We start from the raw sequence: 24,642 nt of genomic DNA, 5'->3' as shown, positions 1-24,642 counted from the left end.
ATACTGCTAATCACAGCCCGTGATTAGGAACACTTGGCAGGTAGTAGGCAGGAGACAACCGTAGTTAGACAAAAATGACGTCACGAGTTTAATATGAAATAAAAGTCAAATGCACGAGGACAAAAAATGAAGCAAACCTACAGAATGAATGGAATGAACAATGTCACCACGACGTCACGAACCTACTGGCGCGTAACACCAAACACAGCGGGTGAAGATGATCCCTGGAAAGACAAAGAATCCGTGCATGGGGTGTGATTTTTATGACCTACACACACACTCTCTCTCTCTCTCTCTCTCTCTCTCTCTCTCTCTCTCTCTCTCTCTCTCTCTCTCTCTCTCTCTCTCTCTCTCTCTCTCTCTCTCTCTAAGGACTTCCATTCCCCCAAGTAGATTCACTATTTTATCTTCCCTTTTATTCATCTTTCTCTTCCTCATCTTATTACTTCCTTTGTCACGGCCTCTCCCTTCTTATCATTCTCATATTTCTTCTTCTCCTTCACCTCCTCCCCCACCTCTTTCTCCTCATTCGCCTTCTCTCCTTCTCTCCCTCCTTCACTTTCTCTTCCTCCTCCTCTTCCTCCTGTTCTTCTCCTCTTCCTCCTTCCTCCTCAATGCTCTTGTCCTCTTCACACTCATTCGTCTGGTCGAGAAAACGTATGGGAGATCTGTGCACTGCCGACCACATTTTTATCACGCTTTTGTTTTAGCATTACTGGGCAGCAGGTTCCGATGGTCTTAAGGGAAATATATCCATCACTTGAGGGTGTTTTTCCGAGAGCGGCAGGAGGGGGCGAGGGATTGAAACCAGGGAGGGAAGAGAGGTTAAGACTATGTAGACTAGACTAGACGAGAGAAGGATAGGGATGATGGAGTAAGGACCCAGAGATGAATAGAAGCTGAGTGAGGATAGCACAGCATGAGGGAAGAGAAGGGATAGAAGGAGTGTAATAGTTAAGAGCGACGAGTCAGGAGAGGGAAATAGATAGCTGGGGGAAGTGAAGGAGTAGAAAGACAGGGGAAGAAGAAACAAATAAAGAGGAGAACGACGCGGTAACAGAGCAAAGATGAGAAAACACATAGCAAGGCAGGGAAGAGAAATATCAAGGAGGAGGAGGAGGAGGAGGAGGGGGGAAGAGGAGGATATGAGAGCTACAGAGAGAACAAAAGAGCAAAATAGGGAAAGGTGAAGCGAAAATGCAGTGGAGGAAAGAGAAGAGCAGAAGAAAAGAAGGTGTGGAAGAAAGCTGAATAGGAGGATACAAGAGCTATGGAGAGACCAAAAAAATGGAACGAGGTAAGGTGGAACGCGAATGCAAGGTAGGGAGAGGAAGAGAAAGAAGGATGAAAGGAAGAAAGAGAAATGACGGAGAGTGGAAAATAGAAGAGGGGGGATAAAAGGAAACGAAGGAACACAAAGGGGGAGAGAGAGAGAGAGAGAGAGAGAGAGAGAGAGAGAGAGAGAGAGAGAGAGAGAGAGAGAGAGAGAGAGAGAGAGAGAGAGAGAGAGAGAGAGCTTAGGAGTAAAAAAAGTTCTAACATCAGGAAGAGAAGGGAAAGATGGAGAGAAAGGGAGGATGGATGGGAAGGATGATAGTATGTAGACGGTGCACACACACACACACACACACACACACACACACACACACACACACACACACACACACATCGTAACGAGGCAACACCTTGATATGATATTTCGTTTGCCCTCAAGATGGTTCCTCGTTTACCTTCACACACACACACACACACACACACACACACAGAGAGAGAGAGAGAGAGAGAGAGAGAGAGAGAGTTAGCCCACATCAGGGATTCCATTACAGGCGTAACATCATTGGCAGCAGCCCTCCAAAGACTCACAACGCCTCTCCCTGTTGTTCTCTTCGCCTACCACCCGTCCCCTCACCACTCCCTCCCGTCCCTTCCCCTATCCTTGCTTTCCTCTCACTCCTGCCTCTCCTCTCCATGCCTCAGTCTGCCCTTCACCCGTCTCAATGCATTACCAACTTACTCTCCTCCCACTCTCTCCTAACACACTAGTCTCTTACCCAGCACAGATTTTTCCACTCCCTTATCTTTTCTTCGCCTCTTACTCCCTCCTTTATTTTGTGTCATTTACCTCATTCCGCACCGCAATAGATGTCTCGCTTCTCCAGCCAGTGAGTGTAGACCAGTGCACACCCTGTAGACCTTCTGTGTTTTTTGTAGCACACTCGAGCACCGCCTGGCCGCGTTAAGCCCTTTTCAAGATGCGAGGAGCTTTTTTGTCTTTCTTCGTCTCTATAAATTCAATTTCATACGCCTCTTCTGCTTTACCTCTCCAACTCCCAGCCTGTGTAATCTGTTTTTATGGCTGTTTTCTATTTGTTTCTGTATGATGTTTTGCTGTAGTTGGTTATTTTAGTACTGGTGGTTTTTATTTCATCTTTATTAGTTCTTTGTTAATTTGCTTCTTCTTTCCTCTTTGGTCTGATTGTATTGGGTGATGTGATGACACAGGGAAACACTACGGTGTGTGTGTGTGTGTGTGTGTGTGTGTGTGTGTGTGTGTGTGTGTGTGTGTGTGTGTGTGTGTGTGTGTGTGCCCACGAGGAAATAAATCAGAGTGCATGGCGAGTTATTAGTCTCGTTTGAAAGGTGCCAAAGGATTATTTTTCTCTCACTCAACGAGACAAAATAATTTCACACACACACACACACACACACACACACACACACACACACAAAGGACCAAAGAAAGCAATATATATATATATATATATATATATATATATATATATATATATATATATATATATATATATATATATATATATATATATATATATAAAGACAGTTCGGTAAAAGGTGATCGGGGGGTCGGGTCGTGATTAGACGGGGTGGCAGGAAAGAAAATTGAATTAATAATGATTAATTCCTCCACCGACTTGCACGCGGCGCCCTTGTGTCAGTGGGGAGGCACGGATGGAGGCGGCGAGGGGCGAGGGTGATAAAATGGATGATGGGAACGTTGATGGGGGTTGAAATGAGCATTGCCCGAGGAATTGAGGGTGGACGAAAAAAGAAAAAGTGATGGAGAGATGGGGTGAGTATTAACACGGGAGTTTTGGAGGGCACGAGGGGAGGACTGAGGGTAGATGTAGAGGAGTCCTGGAGAGGCGACAAGTCCGAGTACTGGAGTGATGGAGCAGGTGGAGGCAGCGAGAATGAAGGCTGGGGTAGTTAGTAGCTGTGGTGAGGAGGGTGATGAAGTGCGGGTGTGACGGGGGTGTTGGATGCGTGTTGGACGAGTGTTGGTTATGGAGAGGCGTGGGGCACAGCGAGGGGAGCGACGAGGGGACGCGGAAGAGGAAGAGAGAGGGGCGGGCGTAGTGTGGTCGATAGGAGCGATCCGTCTTCATACTCACAGAGGCGACGGCAACGGAGAACACTGAACGGCGGGGGGTAGTAATGGACTTAATACGGTACTACATGTCGACCTTTGGGATTCCACTCTGCCGTGACATAGTGAGTGAAAGAACAAGGGGTTGTGTGTTTGTACATGCCGCGCAGGTCTTCAGGACACTGCAGGTGGCTTGTCAACCCACGTGGGGGCAAAAGGAGCGAAGAGTGATGAAACGCAAAGACATAGGAATAATATAGAAGACGCAAGAAATATGAAAATGAAAGGGCGCCTATGGTAGGAAGGAGATTAAGATGACAAAGAGGAAGAGTTAAGATAAAGGAAACTAGATTAGGAAGGAAAGGGAAGGCGAGGAGGAGGAGGAGGAGGAGGAGGAGGAGGAGGAGGAGGAGGAGGGGAGAGAGGAAGGAGGTCAAGGTGGAGGCCTCTATGGTGAAGGGAAGACTAATGACTGACAACTTCACCAACAAAAAGCCGATAATATGTCTATAATAGCGCGGGGCAGCCTTGGTGCGGGCTGGCGGGGATATTTGACTGGGGAAGATGGAGACAAAGAGGAGGAAGAGGAGGAAGAAGGATGAGCATTAAGAGGAAAGGGAAAAGGAAAAGGAAGCTACGGAGAATATGTTGGAGATATAATAAAGAGGAAATGGAGGAGAAAGAAGAGAATACCAATAACGAAAGATGAGTGAGTAGGATGAGAGAGGAAGGGGAGAGGAAGGGAAATGAAACTCGACAGGGGCAAGAAAAGAAAGGAAAGAGGAAGAAGAAAATATAATACAGATATCATAATGGAAGCAAGAAGTGAACCAAAATAAATAGACAAACAACAAAAAGGACAAGTAAATCAACTTCGAGAATAAGAATGATTGCCACGCACATCATCTTTTAAACACTCATCACCACCATACTGTGAATAAAAGTGGTGAGTCCATAGCAAAATAGAAAACAAAAACAATTAGCAATAGAGGGAACACAAGGCATATAGAGCTGTCCTCAGGTGTGTGGCGAGGCTGTGGTGGAATGGAGGTAATGAAGGTAACAAGCCGCCATGACCTGTATTAGCCTGTGTCCTATGACTGTTAGTAGGTAGGGGGGGACAGTAATGGAGGGAATAAGTACCACCTTCTAGGCCACTCAGGAACACGTGAGGATGAGATTTATGCATAGATATGAATGGATAGATAAACAGAGAATAATGAATAGGTAGACATGAATAGTAGATATACTGGTGGAAAAGTAGATAGACAACGGTAAAAATGTATAGACAGACAGACACGGACATGTACATACACACATACATTCATGAAGGAGACGACAATATACGTAGCTGTATCTGTAAACGTTTAAAGGAATGTTGTCCTATTGATGCTAGACTTAATGAATGTAACATATTTCAGGTCTTGACACCTACTACATGGTAATAATAAAATAAATAAATAAATAAACACATCAGTACATTAAATGAGTAAAAAAAAATATATATATATACATATATATATATATATATATATATATATATATATATATATATATATATATATATATATATATATATATATATATATATATATATATATATATATATATATATATATAAACACACACACACACACACACACACACACTAATACACGTAATAAGCAAACAAGGGTGACAGTGACGAGAAACACTTGATTTTCTCTCCTTAAGCCTCACGGTCGTAACTCTAACTAACCACTTTCTTCCCTCACTCTCACCTTAACAGCCTTTCCTAGATTTTTACTCCCTACCAACTTCTATTTCCTTTTCTCCATTTCATTCCCATCACTTTGTTTCAGTTCCTCAGTCATTACCAACTCCCCATTTCATTCTATCTCACTCCATCCTCCGCCACCTTGTCTTATCAATTCCCTCCTTCCTTCCCCATCACTCCTCGCCCAGTTTCTCCCAGTTCCTTGCTCCCCTATCTTCCTTTGCTTACTTCCACGCCAGCATTCTTTATTCCCCTGCCACCAATTCTCGCCCTCTCTGCCACACTGCCAGCACTGTTACATAGTATTATTTTTTGTCATTATATCATTCTTCAACGCAATAAACCAAGTTCTGGCCTTTATGCACGCTCATCACGCCTCCCTCTCTCTATTTTTCTACCCCCTTGTGTTCCTTCGTTTCCTCTTATCTCCTTCTTCTATTCTCCACTCCTCGTCATTTCTCTTTTCCTCTTTCGACCATTCGCTTTATTTTGTTTCCGTGGAATTCACAAAGCGGATCATAATCATCGTCTATATTGTCATCATTCACCAGCGCCCGGTCTTTTGTTAGGCTACATAATCACCGGGACATTCCTCTCCTCACTCCCACAGCCAGTACTTCTAATCTTTGCTCCATTACTGCGTGCACTTCCAAGGGTTTCAATAATTCTTTACCCCATTAACGCCAACCCTTCCCCTCCTCCACTTCACACTCTGGGACTTTTTTTTTTGTTCTTTTATTTTCTTACATTGAGTCTTTGGTGATTTACATCCCTCTTCCTTTCCCCCGACGACAGGAGGAGTGGTGAAGCAAGTAACCTTCGCTTGCCCTTACAAGAACCAATCAGTGTCTGTAGGAACGCTGTCTTTCTCCTTGCCACCCTCCTATTAACCAGTTCACTAAGTGTCTACCATACTCGCCTTCTAATCTACTGTCACATTAAGCCCTGTCACTCTCTCTCTCTCTCTCTCTCTCTCTCTCTCTCTCTCTCTCTCTCTCTCTCTCTCTCTCTCTCTCTGCACAAGTTTATACCTGCCTCCATCTCTTCACCCACTGTTCCGTAATATAATCACCCTTCTCTCGGCACATCGCCACCATTGGCTTGTCACCACAACGTCACATACTTATCGCAAAAAGACCGCTTCTTCTACTACTCCTTCTTTTCCTTAATAATAATAATAATAATAATAATAATAATAATAATAATAATAATAATAATAGTTATTATCAGCTTTGTTCTTGTTGTTATTGTAATGATAAGAATAATAATGATAATGAACTCGCTCATCATAGGCAAGCTAAACAGTAAGAATCATAAATATATAAAAACAAAATCTAAGCAAGGCTCACCACTTCCACACACGTCACGGGACACAATTTTTTTTTTCCCCATTATTTTGTCTTCCAGTGGTGCATTTAGTACACTTATTAATTATTATACATCCAATAATAAATAAAGACGGTGTGTAAGACCATAACTCTTCAATATAGACAGGCAAGTGGACACAGAAAGAGGACACACATGCTCGCACATCTCATGGCTATAATCTCCCCACCACCAATCCACCCACACACACTCACATTGCACTGTGTCTCATTGTACTGTGTTTCTAGGGTTAAGATAATAGAATATATATTGCACAGGGAAGTAATGTTATATCTGTTTAATAATGGGGCTATTTTTCTTTCCTATCCAGTAACAGATAAGTAACATCATTGTAATTCTACTACCGTCGTTATTTTCAAGCACCCTCTTCGAATTAACTCATTGATACCTATTCAGAACTGGGATTTTTTTTTTTTTTTTTTTTGTTCTTTAGGGAAAATTTCCAAATAACTCATTGCACCATTTTTAATCATCTCACTGCCATGCAACGCTGGCAATTACACCCACACAAACATTCACACCTCCGCGCTGACACACAAAAACCGACGATTACTTTATTGTGCATTGAAAAATCATGAGAGAGAGAGAGAGAGAGAGAGAGAGAGAGAGAGAGAGAGAGAGAGAGAGAGAGAGAGAGAGAGAGAGAGAGAGATGTTCAAACAGTCGGAAAGGAGAGGCGGGAAGAGTGACTTTTATAGACACATAACAAATCTACAAACATGAAATGTGGCAGACCTGTATGTACAGTATATATGTATGTATGTATATATATATATATATATATATATATATATATATATATATATATATATATATATATATATATATATATATATATATATATATATATATATATATATATATATATATATATATATATATATATATATATATATATATATATATATATATATATATATATATATACTGTGTGTGTGTGTGTGTGTGTGTGTGTGGTGCCTCGTACAGCCGGAGCGTGAGGGGACACACCCGTGGCAGACAGACAAGCAGAGAAAGGATGGAGTCCGTGAGCCAAGGTATCCTCGCGCCGGCCTTTAGACCAGGCTTGGGCACCACTAAATTATGCACCGCCTATTCTTACCAGCGGCGATGAATTATGCAGAACCATACTTCAGCACTGATGTAGGAGGCTCGGTCCACTTGATCTAATCCGCCGGAATGGACACGGAACATTTTAACATAATGCATCACCTTCCTCGCCGCCTGCCCCATCTACTTGCCTTCTCTTTACGATTTTTATTATCCACGCCCCCTACCTCATCTCTCGCGTGCCGACGTACACATCATAATGCTATGAAAGTATTCACTGAATGATGAAAACTACACATAGTGTGTGTGTGTGTGTGTGTGTGTGTGTGTGTGTGTGTGTGTGTGTGTGTGTGTGTGTGTGTGTGTGCATCAACTATTTTCAGCTTTCTATTATGGGCCACAGGTAATCAGTAGAATAATCCCGAAAAGTTAGATTGCACTGTTATTGCCGGCGGCCAAAGGTTACGCATAGAATATTTACATAGCGGCGAGAACTCTCTCCCATCGGTTAACAAACATACACCTCCCGCGGGACAGGAGGCGGCGGCTGCATGCGGCCACCGGCGGTGAGGCGGCGTTAGGCTGTACACTGCTACGATTTCCGCCCTTGCTGTGCTTCTCCCTCACAGCTAACGCAAGCGGTGGAGCGTTTATTTACCTTTTTATGCAGCAGGTAACACTGGTTGCATCCATAATTACAGTTGTAAACTGGCTTTTTGCAGATAACAATTTATAGTCCGGCTCGAGCGTACACAGCAGCTCCCGGCGTGATGTGCTTGTCGTAAGGGCAGTGTGCTGGGTGTGGCTGATGATTACTAACATTGGTACATAGGGTGTGGCTGGAGTTGAAGTGTGCCATTTACTAGATCTGACTGGCTTGGAAGTGCAGGGTGTGGCTGGAGTGGTGGGCTGAGGGATGTGGTGCTAGGAGCGACGGTGGCTGGCGGACTTGTAGCTGAAGTGTGGCAGGTGATGGTTTACAACCTGTGAGTGAATGTGACAGGTGCGTAGTATGTGGATGTGGCTGGATGTGGCCGCAGGATGTATCCGTACATCTTATGTAATGAAAATTTGTTATAAATAAACATTTTTCAAACAGATCAAACATACGAGCCAAAACAGACAAACGAGGTCGTAAAAAGAAAAAAAAAAAAAAAAGGAAAAATGGTAATTCAGAATTGAGAAAAAGGGACATAACTGTCTTTTTTCCCTTGATAATTTTACCTTTTGTTCAAGGTCTGTCTTCTGGCTAAAAAAAAAAAAAAAAAAAAAGCGGATGGACCGTGAACAAAACAAAGTAAAATTATCAAGGGAAAAGACAGTTATGTCCCTTTTTCTCAACACACACACACACACACACACACACACACACACACACACACACACACACACACACACACACACACACACACAAAACTCAAAATTTAAATAGATATACACAACATACTCGAATACATTGACATAATACGACAAACAATTACTACGAGATAACTACCCTGCATACTCCAACCAATGCAATTCAGCAAAATTCTTAGGATCAGCAACCAGGGTAGAACAAGAAATTACGGGTTCAAGCTTGAAAAATTTAGGTTTAGGAAGGAGATAGGAAAAAATTGGTTCTCAAATAGAGTGGTAGATGAGTGGAACGGACTTAGTAATCATGTAGTTAGTGCTAGGACATTAGAGAGCTTTAAGAGAAGATTGGACAAGTTTATGGATGGGGATAACAGATGGAAATAGGTAGGTGTGTTTCATACAGGGACTGCCACGTGTAAGCCTGGTCGCTTCTTGCAGCTTCCCTTATTTTTTATGTTCTTATGTTCTTGTGTAATTCAAGGACAAATAACTGGGACGTAAGGAAAATTGGGAGCCACACTGAAGCAAAGGTGGTGGGTGACAAAAACCAGCTAAAGACTAAATATACTGGTGACAAACCATTCTTTTACCTTTACCGTGACATTTAGGCAAGGGCTTGTGTATGTCACACCCAGAATACAGAGATCAGGATTGGCCCGCTAAGCCTCGCCTTACAACTAGCCATTACTGTGTTATCGAGTGAAATATTAAGGGTAATCTTTCTGTCTCTCTTGCGCTCCCCCTCCCACCTCACCCGTCTTTTTTTTTTTTTTTCTCTCTCTCTCTAGTGAAAGTTAAATCTTTTCTAATTTCTCTCTTCCTCCATGTCTATTATGAAAAGACTCCTTTACACGAAATGAATCAACTATTTATTAAATGAAAGGATATTTTTAGCATTGCTCGCGCATTACACACACACACACACACACACACACACACACACACACACACACACACACACACACCTGAATCCATATTTTAAAACCACTTGAGTGACATTTCGAAATTTCATTCCTGAGCACACACGTTCGTCAAGGATCACACCTTCATCAAGTGTTTGCTTGTACTCCCTCGCCCGACACGAGGCTAGTGGGTGACAGGCGCCCTTCTGCCCTCTGTGGCCGCCCGTCCACCTGGATGACGTTCTGCCTTTCGCTCTGGTTCCAATAATATCCAAAATTGTGCTCCGCTGCAAATAGGTTTGATGATAATTAAGCGACGAGATAAAACTGCGATTCTATCACATTCATGCAAAATGGAACGTGTCGGGCAGTTATTACCCTGCACTGACTGGCGGCGACTGTTGGTAATGATCTCCACTCAGACCTGTCCCCTCCCACCCCCTCCACAGAAGCTCACACTCTCTCTCTCTCTCTCTCTCTCTCTCTCTCTCTCTCTCTCTCTCTGTCTCTCTCTCTCTCTCTCTCTCTCTCTCTCTCTCTCTCCCCACTTGTTTCTCTCGCTGTATCTCTCTTGAAAACACTAAAAAATACGCGCCTCAACGTCACTCCGCTGTTATCTTTGCCCGGCACGGAAAGTTACTGCTAATGATGTCAGCAGCTGGGTGGCAGGCGGCGGGCGGCGGCCCTCCCGACCGCTGGCCACGGGAAAGGCTCACGCTAGCGGGGTTTGCTTGACTATTGACCTACACATCACCCTTCTCTCCTTTGTCTCGAGGGCATAATAACATAATTCTGAAATTGTTGCTCTGCCTCACCGCAAGATTTAAGCATCACCACGCTCATACATGTATAGGGAGTTGTATGTTCATTCACATTGACTGCTTTGCCGAGAAAAACAATTCGCAATAAAGAAAACGCTTACATTAAAAAACGATGTTCTACGTTTGTTACATAAAAGCACGTGGCAGCAGCAGTGGTACAGGACACGAGCCACGAGGCTCTCCTGACGACAAGGCGGTGTCTGGCCACGCCTGTGCGGGTTGAACCATAGGACCGTCACAAATAACCTGCTGCCACAAACACGAATTCCTCAAAGCCTCATGCAAAATAGACGACCCTTTGTAGTTTGGCCGAATAGAGACTCAGACATTCAGTGATTTACTGCATCGCCACATTTTCATTCCCTCGTGTTTCCAGGCGGTAGAATTACTGATCCACGCACCTGTCACGCTCCACACCCGCGGCCATCCACCTGCCGCACTTTGCACTCTCAAGTTCCAGCTGGAAGCACAGCGCGGCGCCGCCTCCTCCCCCACGCGCTGGCGTCTTTCCCTGGCGGCCGCGCCTCCTGCTGGTCGCTGAGAGTAATGTGTCAGCGACAGGCGGCTTCCTGGCCATCGAGGTCATAAGATAAATTAAATTTACCGGTAATGAAACGCCAATATTATGAGAACATTATCTTTTACCTATATCATGTAATTACCCTTGTTATTACTTACAGCTGACTTTATATCTATATAGAAAATCGCATACTTGTTTATTGTGAACGGTGTGACAACAAACTACATGGGACGACGAGAACAATAACGGGAACAGTAATGATTACGAGCCGGCAGCGAGACAGTGATAACCCCGGTCAGGCCGGGACGACTCCTCTCCCTCACATGAACAGGAAAGAGGAAGGAGATCGCATCCGGATGGCGGCGTGGCCAGGAGCGGGAGAGGAACGGCGCTGGCGGCGTGGAGGATTAAGGTCCCCTCGGTGGACGATAACGAAGTTGGAGATAAGAAAGTAAAACCTTTAGTCGCCAAAAGAAACCAAGACGATTCAAACAGCGTTAAAGAATAGAGATACTGGGGAGAGGGACACCAGACTCTTCGGCACGGAGACTCAACCACTACAGCAATCAGCGGGTCTTGTCCACTCCATACACCACACCTATACACAGTAGCTTCATCCGCTTAGCAGGTCGATCCACTCCAGAAGTATAATAGGTAAGCAGGCGCAGATTCAAGCAGGGAGCGAGCAGGACAACTCTGGCAGGCACACAGCGAGGCGCCCCACCCTGAAAGGTCGGAAGCTGTGGAATGAGGGTGAGGGGGAGTGTGGTGCGAGGAAGGCAGCCATTCCTGCCGTGCCGATGCTCCTGAAACAGCGTCAATTGCATCTGCAGGACGACACTCGAAAGAGGGGAGGAGAGGGAGATAGGGGAGGGAGGCCGTCGGATGGAGAGGAGTAGAGGGAAGCGAAGGAGAACAGGGGATAGAGCGAGAGTGAGTGAGTGAGGGAGGGAGGGTGGGAGGGAGGGACGTTCATGGAGAAGAAAAGCTAGTAAATTTATTTTGCGGGAGCCTTGAGGTTCTCAGTAAAGATTAGTAAAGTCGATTGGGTGGTCCTTGACTACAAGAGGGAAGGAGCGGCTGAGCTGTAAAAAAAAAAAATGAATGCACAAAATATGAACAATCCTGAGAGACCAATTTAAGGCAATATATGAGGGTAGGAAAGAGACCAGGAATGCGGATTGGAGGGAGGGAGAAGAAAGAAAGGTAAGGAGGAAGAATGAGAAGACAGTGGAGGATGAGCGGAAAAGAGGGGAACACGCTGAGGAGTGAGTGTGGCGGAAGAGATAGGAAGAAAGAGATTACTAAGAGGAGATAAGAGGGGAGAGAGTAAGACGGGGATGGGAGAAAAAAGAAAATAAATAAAAAAACAAGACAGATAGAGAAAGAGAGAGAGAGAGAGAGCGAAAGAGAGACAACAAGGAAAATAAAAAAGAAGAGGCACGAAGGCACGCCACCACCTGCCCTCCCTGCCACCCCTGTCACCAGGGCAGCCAGGCCGCGGGACACCTGGACACCCGGACACTCCTAGGTATTCCAGGCACTTGACGGCAGGTGTTCAGGTCCTGAACGACGACTTCTTTTTTTACTTCCACAACAACAGCGCTACGCCCCGCCATTCCCCTGTCTGTGAATACATTATTAACACACATTTCCCTGTCTCATGTTGCCGAAAGGGAGGGAGGGAGGGACAGAAGCGGCAGCGGTGTCTCCCGTGGCGGTCATATAATTTAAGGTGCAGAGAGAGAGGCACTGAAGGGCACTCACGAGCCTGACCACAGAGGCGCCGCCCACCCATCCTGCCGCGGCGGTGATGGCCTGCATCGCATCGCCACGTATGCAACGCCTCCCGCGGGGCCATAACCTGCATCACCCGTCGGGGAAGGTGGCGGGTGTCACGTAGGGGCGTCCTTTCCATATCCTGTCATCATATCCCCGTCACTAGTCCTCCAGTCACCCTCAGCGATGTCATCTGCTTCTGGAGTTCCGGTACCGACCCTTCCATCCTTGTCAATACATCAACATTCAGCAATTACACACCAATAGCTTTACCTAATTATTACTGCCTTTACCTCTCCACATACCATGCCCAGATAACGCGCTGTAAAAATTGATACTGTTTGACGCAGCCAATGGGTTCCCTCTGAAGGCGTAGCGAAGTGCTCTCGGATACCAGACTTTGTGTCAGTTACTTTCTTTTTTTTTTTTTTTTTGAGCTGCCTGGCGCGACTTTCCAAACATGCGTCAGACGGTCTTCCAAAATCAGCTGTCATGACCCCAAATAGTTACTACCTCTCGTTTCATATATGCAACTTCTTTTTTTTTTGTAAGGTCGTGGCCGCCTTTTGTGTTCTCTCTCTCTGTCTCTCTCTCTCTCTCTCTCTCTCTCTCTCTCTCTCTCTCTCTCTCTCTCTCTCTCTCTCATCACCTTCATATCGCCTCATAGTTCCGTCCCTATCCCTTCCTCTCCAAACTTTGCTTAAACACTCTTCCTCCAACACAGTAAGCTGACTCACACCAGCACCATTCTCTGCTTCTCCCAGCCTTGCCTCACTCTCTGCCTCCCGCACTCCGCCGCGCTCCCCACCTCGTCACTCACCCTGTGTAGCCTCCCTCCCCTCCTCTCATGCAATAGTTTCCTCGACACTCACTCCAGACAATCTCTCTCTCTCTCTCTCTCTCTCTCTCTCTCTCTCTCTCTCTCTCTCTCTCTCTCTCTCTCTCTCTCTCACTGCTACCTCCACACATCAGGTGATGACTACACCTGCCGTTTTCCCTTTTACTGACGCGACCTGAAGTTTTGTGGTCGCCGTCGGACCGTCCTTTATAACTGTGTGTGTGTGTGTGTGTGTGTGTGTGTGTGTGTGTGTTTTATCTAACTCACACCCTCCTCTCATTCTTCACGGTTCACCCTCTGTGTACTTTTTCTTTTTTTCAAATGTTAACATGGTCTGCTCGTCTCAAGAATTTATCATTTTACTTTTCTTTCTTTTGTCGCGTGTGTTCCGAGCAGCAGCAGCAGCGGATGGCAAGGAGTCTCCGCTTGAAGCACAAGCGGCGGGCAGTGCTCGGGACGCCGACAGGTCACGGTGGAGAGTTATTGTGATGTGGAGTGATGGGGAAGGGAAGGTGAACTATAAAAAGACTAATAATTCATACAGAAGGGAACGAGCACGCTTCTACACCCACATTTCTCCTGTTCTCTCTCTCTCTCTCTCTCTCTCTCTCTCTCTCTCTCTCTCTCTCTCTCTCTCTGTATAAGAAATGAATTTATTAGCGTCTACAAACACGTAACAAACACTATTTCTTTTAACCATTGACTATTTTGCTATTACATCAGAAATCCAGATGCTACTCTCCTTTCTGAGCTCCCCTCAAGAAAGTCAGGTATGCTGCATGATTCACAGCGAGTGTCGGCCCCTGTAACATCTCTTTAGTCCCTGAGCGAGCCGCACGTGGAGGTGTGGGTATTCACTCTTCAAAACTGATTTTTAATCTTCCTCGGTTTTCTTTTTAAAAGTAGTGTTGTTGTATTTTGTTGGGTAATTTCTTATTGAAGATGCTCCTAACAATTTCCTCGTCGCTATTCTTCTCATTCACAATCTGTTTTCAAATTGCGTCGTATCTGTCAAAACACCAACAAATTATTCCTCCCCCACCCAACGTCTATGCTGTTTTTACATAAATGACAAGCTGTTTTCCTCTGCCGCGAAACTTTAAAGAGAGTAATATCACGCATAAGAAAGTCAATTCAAAACTTTCTTTTTTACTTCACGGAAGACGGAGAGGCGGCTTTCACATTTCTGTATCACGGTCGCACTCTTAACTCTCCTTTTTGCATTAGTATGTGAGTCCTCTTCTATTGTTGAGAAATTGAAGAAAATCCTACGTCCCACCACCCTCTTTCCCTGATAAAGTATGGACAGGAACGAGGTTACTTCACTTACAAAGGATAATGGAAGTGTTCTCTACCTGTAAGGATTCTGAACGGCAATGTGTGTGTGTGTGTGTGTGTGTGTGTGTGTGTGTGTGTGTGTGTGTGTGTGTGTGTGTGTGTGTGTGTGTGTGTGTGTGTGTGTGTGTGTGTGTGTGTGTGTGTGTGTGTGTGTGTGTGTGTGTGTGTGTGTGTGTGTGTGTGTGTGTGTGTGTGCGTGCAAAAGGAAGGCGGAATAAGGTAAAAGCTTTGTCTCCCTCGACTCCCAAGTTTTTTTTACCGTTCTTTTCCTTTACTATATCTATTTTTTACCTGTCATTTCTTCCTTTTTAGCTGTTCTACTCCACCTCTTTCCTCATAACATATAGGGGCGCTCATGTGTGTGTGTGTGTGTGTGTGTGTGTGTGTGTGTGTGTGTGTGTGTGTGTGTGTGTGTGTGTGTGTGTGTGTGTGTGTGTTTGTGTTGTGGGGGTTGGGTAAGCAGGTGTGTGCGTGGGTGGGTTTAACAGAGAGAGAGAGAGAGAGAGAGAGAGAGAGAGAGAGAGAGAGAGAGAGAGAGAGAGAGAGAGAGAGAGAGAGAGAGAGAGAGAGAGAGACGGAATCAGAACTCCGGTCTTAACAGCTGCAGTGCCAGTGACATGTAAACGCTCGTATTTCGTATTAAAATAAAAAGAGCATCAGTACACGTCAACCCTTTTCCTTCCCTGCCTGCTCGTGTCATTAGGGGCGATCACGGCCCTAAATATGACAAAAGGCTGCAGTCAAACAAAATCAATCAAGGTTACATGTTTGTATATAATAGAACTGGGTGAGCCGCTGGGGGAAGGGAAAGAGTGAAATGGAAGGGAGTCAGGGGAGGAGACGGAACGGGCGATGGGGGAAGGGAAAGGAGAGGCACGGGGAGGAAAAAGGAGGAGGCGTCAGAAGAGAGAAGTGGGAAGGGGACAAGGCAGGTCACCTCTCCACCAACACATGGAGGAGAATTCAATTTCCTGTAACGTTTCAAACAGCAAACGTTAAACTATAGAGTAAGAAAACGTTTTCCCTCTGCAAGTTGTAGCTCTGCTTGTGTGTGTGTGTGTGTGTGTGTGTGTGTGTGTGTGTGTGTGTGTGTGTGTGTGTGTGTGTGTGTGTGTGTGTGTGTGTGTGTGTGTGTGTTTGTGTGTGTGTGTGTGTGTGTGTGTGTGTGTGTGTGTGTGTGTGTGTACATGTGAACCACGGCAGTGTGACATTCAGCCTCTGCCGAGTTCTTCCTGCTTACACATTTTTTGAAATTTAATCTCCGTCCTAGTCAGTCTGTTCCCTCTCCCTTTACGGCCCACGCTGTCTTTTGGCGTCCAGTCTCTCAGGTATTTGCTTTTCTACTAATACTTATGTCCTATCTATCTCCATTTCGTCCCCTCATTTTACTTATCTTCACGACTTAACTGTGATGAAGCTGATCCACCTACCTCTCATTCAGTAGTTTCCCTGTTTTGCACCGACAGATTGTAATACGTATGTTTGAGACTATTTTCGTTCTATTAGAGGGCAAGCTTTCATAACGCATCTACTTCCCAGCTTAGATTGATCTGTTTCTCATTATGATCTTTATTTATATTTTTGTTTTTCAATTTCAGCTGGACTTCGAAGTCGACTGAGTTCCAGCATTATCTTTTTTGAAGACCGCATTCATGATTTTTATGGCATATCATTTGCAGTAATTCCTAATAGGTTGTCATATCTACCTATGTATTAGTCAATCTTTCTCTCTCTCTCTCTCTCTCTCTCTCTCTCTCTCTCTCTCTCTCTCTCTCTCTCTCTCTCTCTCTCTCTCTCTCTCTCTCTAAAAAAAAAAAAAAAAAAAAAAATCGTTTATTGTCGATGTGTTGCTTCATTAAGCGGCAGTGGTAACGGTAGTGTCTGCAATTGTGATGGAAGTGGTGCTGCTGACTGTGCCCACGGAGCATCGCAGCCACTTCATTACGCCACACAAAAATACAACAATCTTTGCAAATCTCCAGGCATAACAGAGCTTTTAAGTGCTGATGAGAAAAGTTAGAATATGGATGCAATAAACTCTCACAGCAAGATGTAAGGGAAGGGAATGAGGAGGAATGGAGCATGAAGACAACACCAGGAGGGAAGCGTGGAAGCTGAGGGTCTAGTGGCTGGGGCAGGAAGGCGCAGCACGGTGACCACCCTTCCTGTTCAGAGCTAAGGGGGCACTGGGGGTCTGCAGGGCTTCTGTGTTTGGCTTCCCTTAGTGTGTGTGTGTGTGTGTGTGTGTGTGTGTGTGTGTGTGTGTGTGTGTGTGTGTGTGTGTGTGTGTGTGTGTGTGTGTGTGTGTGTGTGTGTGTGTGTGTGTGTGTGTGCGTGTGAGCGAGCGCGCAAATGCACACCTCACCCTACCATTCCTCCGAGTCAAACAATTTCGCTGAGCACGGCAAGTCGTGATCCTTCTAGAAATGTTTTATCTCATTCCACGATGAGAATGCACTGGACGACATTTCAAATCCTGGACACAAAATGTAATGTTTCTGTGTGTCAGGTGAGGAATGGAAGAGGAAGAAGTGTGTGGGGTACGGTAGTGGTGGTAGTGATGGTGGTGGTGGTGGTTGTGGTGGTGGTGGTGGTGGTGGTGGGTGGATTGCCTGTTTTGAGAATAATTCGGCTAAACTTCAGCTCAGGTCACAGAATAGTCAAGCAGAAATTGGTATTCATTTTAATAAATAAACTAATTAATTATTCATTTGGTCAATTAGTTAATTAACTAAATAATTGAAATAAAACCACAGAAATTCCTTCTTATCTTTGACCAAAAATATCCTTAAATATTTATTTTTTTCTTGCACGGCAGGGCGCATAGCCACAGCTGGACTACACACAGCTGGTTGGAAAGACAACAACCAAGGGGAGAAGACAACCGGGTGACAATACTGCTGCTATCTGGAGGCAACTGTTATTGAACACCAGTTAACCAGCCACTCGCCTCAGCTCACCGTCTCCGAGTACTTTTTCCTAAACTGTCCAGTTGTATGGCAGTTGTCACCCACTTGTCTGGTCTCCCAATTGACCTTCATCCAGCTGTCCTGTCACCCACTGACTGACACCTAGTTGTCTTGTCACGCAACTGACTGTCATTTGTTGTTCCGTTGCCAAGATTTTTATCGTCTATTTACCTTATCATCACGCTGCTCAGTCGTTCAGTTCACCGTCGCTCAACTGCCCCAGCCCCAAAGCTTCAATAGCACCTCCATAACATCACTGTAGAGAGTCTTAGCTCTGCTCACGCTGTCGCCTGCCTCATCGCTATCTTCTGTCTACCTCATCAATATCTCTTACTGTAATTTTTTTACACCAAATGATGCAATAAATTGTGGGGAGACGAAAACACAGTTATTTTTTCTTTTTCTTTTTTTCTTTCTTTTCATTTTAACTCACCGCAACTTTGTTTCCTGATAATTTTAATGTTCAGTGTTTTACTGCTTCGTGTAATTCTGCAGACATTTTTGTTAGAAGTGGCACTACTTGAATAAGTATTTGGCAATATTATCCTCGCTAAAATAAAGAAAAGACACTGCAATGAAATATTTCCACAAAGATATCAGAGAATTACAAATGTGTCATTACGTTTTGTTTCCCTTTCAGGAGAACGTAATGCCGTGCACGAGCTGGCGGCACTCCCAGGCCATGGTGTGCCGCGGCGCAGTGATGGTGCTGTGATGAAGGCGTGGTGAGGGTGGTGTGTGTCGAGAATTTGGTGATGATGTGTGTGGTGTCGAGAGTGTGGTATTAGTGTGCGTCAAGGGTGTGCTTTTGGTGTGCGCCAATACATTGTCATCGGGAGACACCGTTGTTAGTGACGCATGCCAGAGGGCGTCTATGAACATTGCCGGTCCTCAAGTCTGGTTTTGCTGGTGGCTGTAAGACGCTATATATTCAAGCAACTGGACATCTGCTTCCCCTTCCAAGAAGATGCAACCCTTCTCAATCCAGAGACAAGAATCATTCAAATTAATAACCAAAGCATCCTGAGCAGAGCTGTTAGTCTCTTCGATATTTTAGTTTAATATCTTTTCATACTCGAAATAACGCTTCACGCTGGTGTGTCGGAGAGTAATTTATCAGCCACCGACATAGAGACAATGCGGTTGTTAGCGTCTTCCGCTGCATTTTCAATGAAAAAGGTGAGTGAGCTCGCTGGCGTGTTGGTGCAGCACAACGCATTGAGTTGATGGTATCACTGCTTCGATTTGTGTTTCCAGCCTGCATTTTAAGAACATGAGAAAACAAGGGAAGCTGCAACAATCCATAAGGCTTATACGTGGCAGTCCTTGTATGAAACATATCTACCTCTTTCCACTATCATCCCAATCTATAAATTTGTCTAATCCTCCTTTAAAATTTCCCTCTTGACTCGACACTACCAACCTGATTACTGAATTTATTCCATTTCTCCAACACACTGTTTGAGAGCAAATTTCTTTCTATCTTTTGTTTTAATTTAACTTTCTCAAGCTTGAGCATGCTATTTTTTGTTTCCTAGAGGATTTCGTTTATGTCACCCTTGTTCTATCATTTATACAACATACAGAGCTATATCAGATGTCTTAATCTACGCCGTTCTAAGTGATGTAAATTCAAAAGCTTCGATCTTCTTTCCTTTATTAGTTTTACGCCATAATTCCTTCGTGGTCATGTGCCTTATTAACTTGCTGCCGGGTGCCTACAGGCCTCGGTGGTGTAGGTCAGGATGGAGCTTAGTGACAGTGCTCACGCACATTCGTCAATATGAGATGGAGGAAGTTTCAATTTGACCACATGATCGAGTACTTCATTCTACGTTGATTCCCATTTGCTTCATGCTTGACACAAAGGTAACAGACCCAAAGGGAGTGGGAGGCATGAACGAGGAAAATCCTCCAAACGTCCTCTCCTTGGAACTTTTGGATGGCTGTACGTATACCGCTCATTGCAGCATGGGCGCAACAAAATGATGTGGTTCAATTTGCATCCACACACCTCCATGTTCCTAAGAATATGTAATTCTGTTGGATGAGACATGACAGAAGGCTGAGGGGTTGGTAATCATGCCTCGACACTGCCACCGCGTATTACTGTTCCAAGTGTGTGAGGCAGCTCGATAGTGGTGGATGAGATCAACTAACTTTCTGTATTACTCTATTGTTACTGCGGGGCCGACCATGCTTGTCTCTCGGTGGGTTGTGTGGAAGTTGTTTATGAAATCGTTCACCTTTTGTGACGCCTAGTGTTGCAGGAGCGTGAAAGGAGAGTGGGGAATGTGATGGTGATGTTGTGTCGGAGATGCCTTCCGGGGTCGTGAGCGTGGAGGTGAGTGTTTTGAAGTGAGGACATGCTTCAGGAATTGTACTGATTTATAAGTGAATTTCAAAAGGGTAATAAAATAAAGCATCATTGACTAAACATAATGAGGAAAATTGCGGGACGTGCTGATACTAAATTCGTTAGGTATTATTTATCTGCCGTGTGATTTCTTGAGCACTGCATACTGGTTACTAAACAGTTTGTCGTACTTATCATTAAAGCTAGACACAACAACTACAGAGGTAAAGTTATGAAGTAAAGTGGCAGAGTTCTCTTTCAAGACGACACCGTGTAAATCGAGGTCGAAGGAATTACCTAATTTCTCGAAACTGAACGCCCACTGTGAGATACCAGTACGTAAGCCAGTAATTAATTTTATGTATTTATTTATCTATTCATTTTTAATTTTCTTTACTGAGATGCATTTTCTCTAGCCAAACTTCAGGGATACATAACTCATAAAATGAATAAAACCTTGCGCAGCGCTCAAAAGTAATCTCCCATACAATTCGACTTTTACAAACATCTGCTGCTGCTGCTGCTGCTGTTGTTGCTACATTATTACACCACTATCACCATCACTGAGATATGACAAGCTACACATAACTTTCTCCAAACCCTCGCTACATTTTCTTTCCTTTTCACCTACACGGATTCCTTCCTGTCTAAACTATCAGGAGACGGAAGGGACAGGCAGACAGATCAAAGTGCTGGACGTGAAGCAGTTGTAGGACAGACGGCGCTGAGTCAGAATTAGAAGCGAGCTGTAAATGGTAACCAGTTTGATGTGAGGAAAAAAACTTGAATACAAACTATCAATCACCAACATATTTTGATTTAAGACTTTGTGCATATCACTCAGTTCTTTTATACTTTCTCTCTCTCTCTCTCTCTCTCTCTCTCTCTCTCTCTCTCTCTCTCTCTCTCTCTCTCTCTCTGTTTAGAACTTCCCTCCACCCGGCACAGCGGTGGAATGGGAGGGCTATAAGGAAAAGCATGGAGGGTACAGAACGGAGAGGAGAGTGGGAAACCTTCATGCCAATAAGTATATACACTACTCTTACAATGTGTATGACTGATTGGTTGATTGAGTGATTGGCTATCTTGTGAAGGAAGCTGCACATTACTCACTTAACACATACTACGCAGTCCCTCGAGACTTCTGTCTGGCCATTGGATTTTTGAAAAAGAGCAGGGAGGAGGATGGGGGAGGGTCTGGGGTTAGTGCCGTAATTCACCTGGAGATGAGATTTATGGTGCGGCATCCTTCATCTAACATGTCCATAAGAATGACTGCAACGGTTAATTCGCATAGCAGTGAAATGCCTGGTGGAGAACAAACCTTCCCGTACCCGCAGACAACACGGGCGAGTGTTCACGGGTCCTGGCGGTATCTCGTCATAAACATCCCGTCGAAAATATGTGGTCGGATTCTGAAAAAAAACACCGCATTTGCAAGTCCGTGGCGGGGAAAGATTTACTGTGCACATTTTGCTCTGACGCAACACTGTGTCAAAACGGAGACGAGATTGACATAAAAAGGTTCTTGTCTTGTTTCTCTAACCATAAAAAACTAGTCCCTCAAACAAGTCAAAGGAGGCGGAAATAACAGCGTGGTTGTCGTGGAACCCTATAAAGCTGTAAAGTGGAACCCTATAAAGCTGTAAAGTGTATCAGAATAAATGCATACAAACTATGACAGTAAATAACAACTTGTAGGAAGCGAATGAGGCAAACAAAGATACCAGAAAAGTTACGCGACACAAAATAGAAGTAAATTTGAAGATGTTATAAGGGTGGAAAAGACTCTGGGCAGTCAACATCAAGGGCAAGGATGAGGGCGAGGGGCAGGGAGGAGAGACCCCCTCCTCTCGGTCTTATCACAAGCGCTCAGCTCTCGGTCAACTTAGCGTCGGAACTCCACAGCTCGACCATAAGAAGCTGAAATTGGCGGGCAACAGTCCTTGTCAACTTGCCTCGAGTTTGGTTGCAATACTTACATTGCGCAAATAAAACTTTTACTGAATTCAGGAAACACAGTGGAAATATATTTCATGTTCCCTCCATTACCTATTTCAGGATGATAATGATCTTTGGTGTCAGGTACAATGCGTGTGACCTAAAGAGGATCGTTCCCTGCACCAGCAAGCCTCAGGAACAGATAAAAACGGGCAACTGGATTTTCTTGATGAAAAGTTTCAGAATTGGGTAATTTTAACGATTCCCTAGGAGCGTGGGCGTCAAAGTTTGGTACGCTCTCTAGAAGTGTACGAAAAAAATAATAAGCAATAAAGTTCAGGCACCGAGGATCAATAAGAAAGGTTCAATGGCTGGCACAAAGCCCGCGCCATCTGATCAACGGGGCCGCAGGCAGATCTCTCGCTTTCTGTTCCTCGTTTTCGACGCCCTTTGCAAACCACAGTGACGAAAGGGCGTCTAATCACACTCATGGTTATATAAACACATAAAACAACGTAATAATGAATCACATTGTCTTCTCTAATAACAACCATGAATAGAGTGTCTTGCTCTTTGCCTATCGATCAATCACAAGTAAAAAAAAAAGAAAGAAAAAAAGAACGATAAGTTCCTCGTAAAGCAACGTGTCATTACTGTTCGTAAACAAGCAAACAGCACACACTGGAAGTGAATCAAAATCACATTGCCACATGTCGATTACTAAATGGAGCCTGTCAGGACAAGTCTCCCTCTCCGGTACTCACGCGTGAATACAAGACGCATTCAATACTCGCACGCTGAGTTCAGAGGGAAGAAGTAGTGAAAAAAAAAAAGGAAAAAAAAAATGCACACTTTTATGGTGAGTCTGGGCAGGACGGGACAGCGCCGGGAGGGGAGGGGCTGGAGCAGAACAAGACAAAAAGAGGTTAAGATGGGATAGAAAAAATATCAAAAGGGGCAAAACAGGCCGGGACGAAGCAAGACAAGAAGAAGACTGGAGGGGGAGCAACTTACAGGGACATACTCGTAATGGGAGGGCTGGTGTTATGCGTTCACTATGCTCACTAATATACAACTGATACAGTTGTTTGGAAATGAAAAATGCAAATAATGACAGAGCAAAGAACAATATGATTCTTCCAGCACTACTCTGACATCATCGCTCTGAGGAGAAGGAAGTAAAGGAAATAGAAAGAGAATACCAATGGGGAGATAAAAGCGACGGCACTGTCCGCCAGGTTAACTGTTGGCCGCACCGTGATATATATAAAAGAAAAGAAATAAAAAAGCAATGCTTAGCGCGTTTCCAGTTTTTCATATCTATCATTTCACGTTTCTATTCAAATGGACCATTTTAAGTACACGTCTACACTACTTATTGTTTGGCTCGCTGTAATGAAGAGCAGCCTTCAAGACCACTAACCGCTAATGACAAAGGTGTGCCAGGAGGAAGGTGAACAAACAGATAGTTTTTATCTAACGTGTTAATGAGGGAACGAAGTAACACTATAGGCTCGTGGCATTTCCATAAGGCACCTGGGGGCGGTGAGGGAGCCGTGGCGCTGACTCCTGGTTCACTCACCGGTTGGCTTCAAATCCTGGCCAAGACGTTTGATTCTCGGCCAACTCATCTGCCCGCCCTGCCATTCCAGGGCTGGCTGGGGAATTAGCACCTGAACTCAACACCTGGGACACGCGACTCACCATATTTCTTAGAACGCGAAGCTAACGTCCACTGAGAGCCTTCAGATGATGGACACGAACATTAACACTGCACCCGAAATGCCACGCGATCTGTGAGTCACACCTTTAAATTAGTATCGCAGATAATTAAAATAAAAAAAAAAAGAAAGAAAAAAGGTAACGCACTGAAATGAAAAAAAAAATAGTACCCTCAAGAAACCTATTACAAAAATGGAACACTATACATATGAAACAGATTATAAAATGATGACTACAGGCACGCTTTACAAAATATTCCAGCCTGAGTGATGACACAGCCCAACCGAAATCAAACTGTTCAAGGGTAACTACAGATGGAGATTGATTGAGAATCCGAGTACATTTAAGTCACGATCTTTCTCTTAAATAGTGAGAGAGAGAGAGAGAGAGAGAGAGAGAGAGAGAGAGAGAGAGAGAGAGAGAGAAACCCTCCCACACACAAAAAAGAAAGAAAAGAAAGAAAAATAAAAAAGCAGACAAACAAGCGGCAGCAACATGTTTTGCGTACCATCACCCAGCTGTG

This window comes from Scylla paramamosain, chromosome 6 (genome assembly GCF_035594125.1).
Source record: "Scylla paramamosain isolate STU-SP2022 chromosome 6, ASM3559412v1, whole genome shotgun sequence".
In the NCBI taxonomy this organism is placed as follows: domain Eukaryota; kingdom Metazoa; phylum Arthropoda; class Malacostraca; order Decapoda; family Portunidae; genus Scylla; species Scylla paramamosain.
This window is presented reverse-complemented; position numbering follows the sequence as displayed.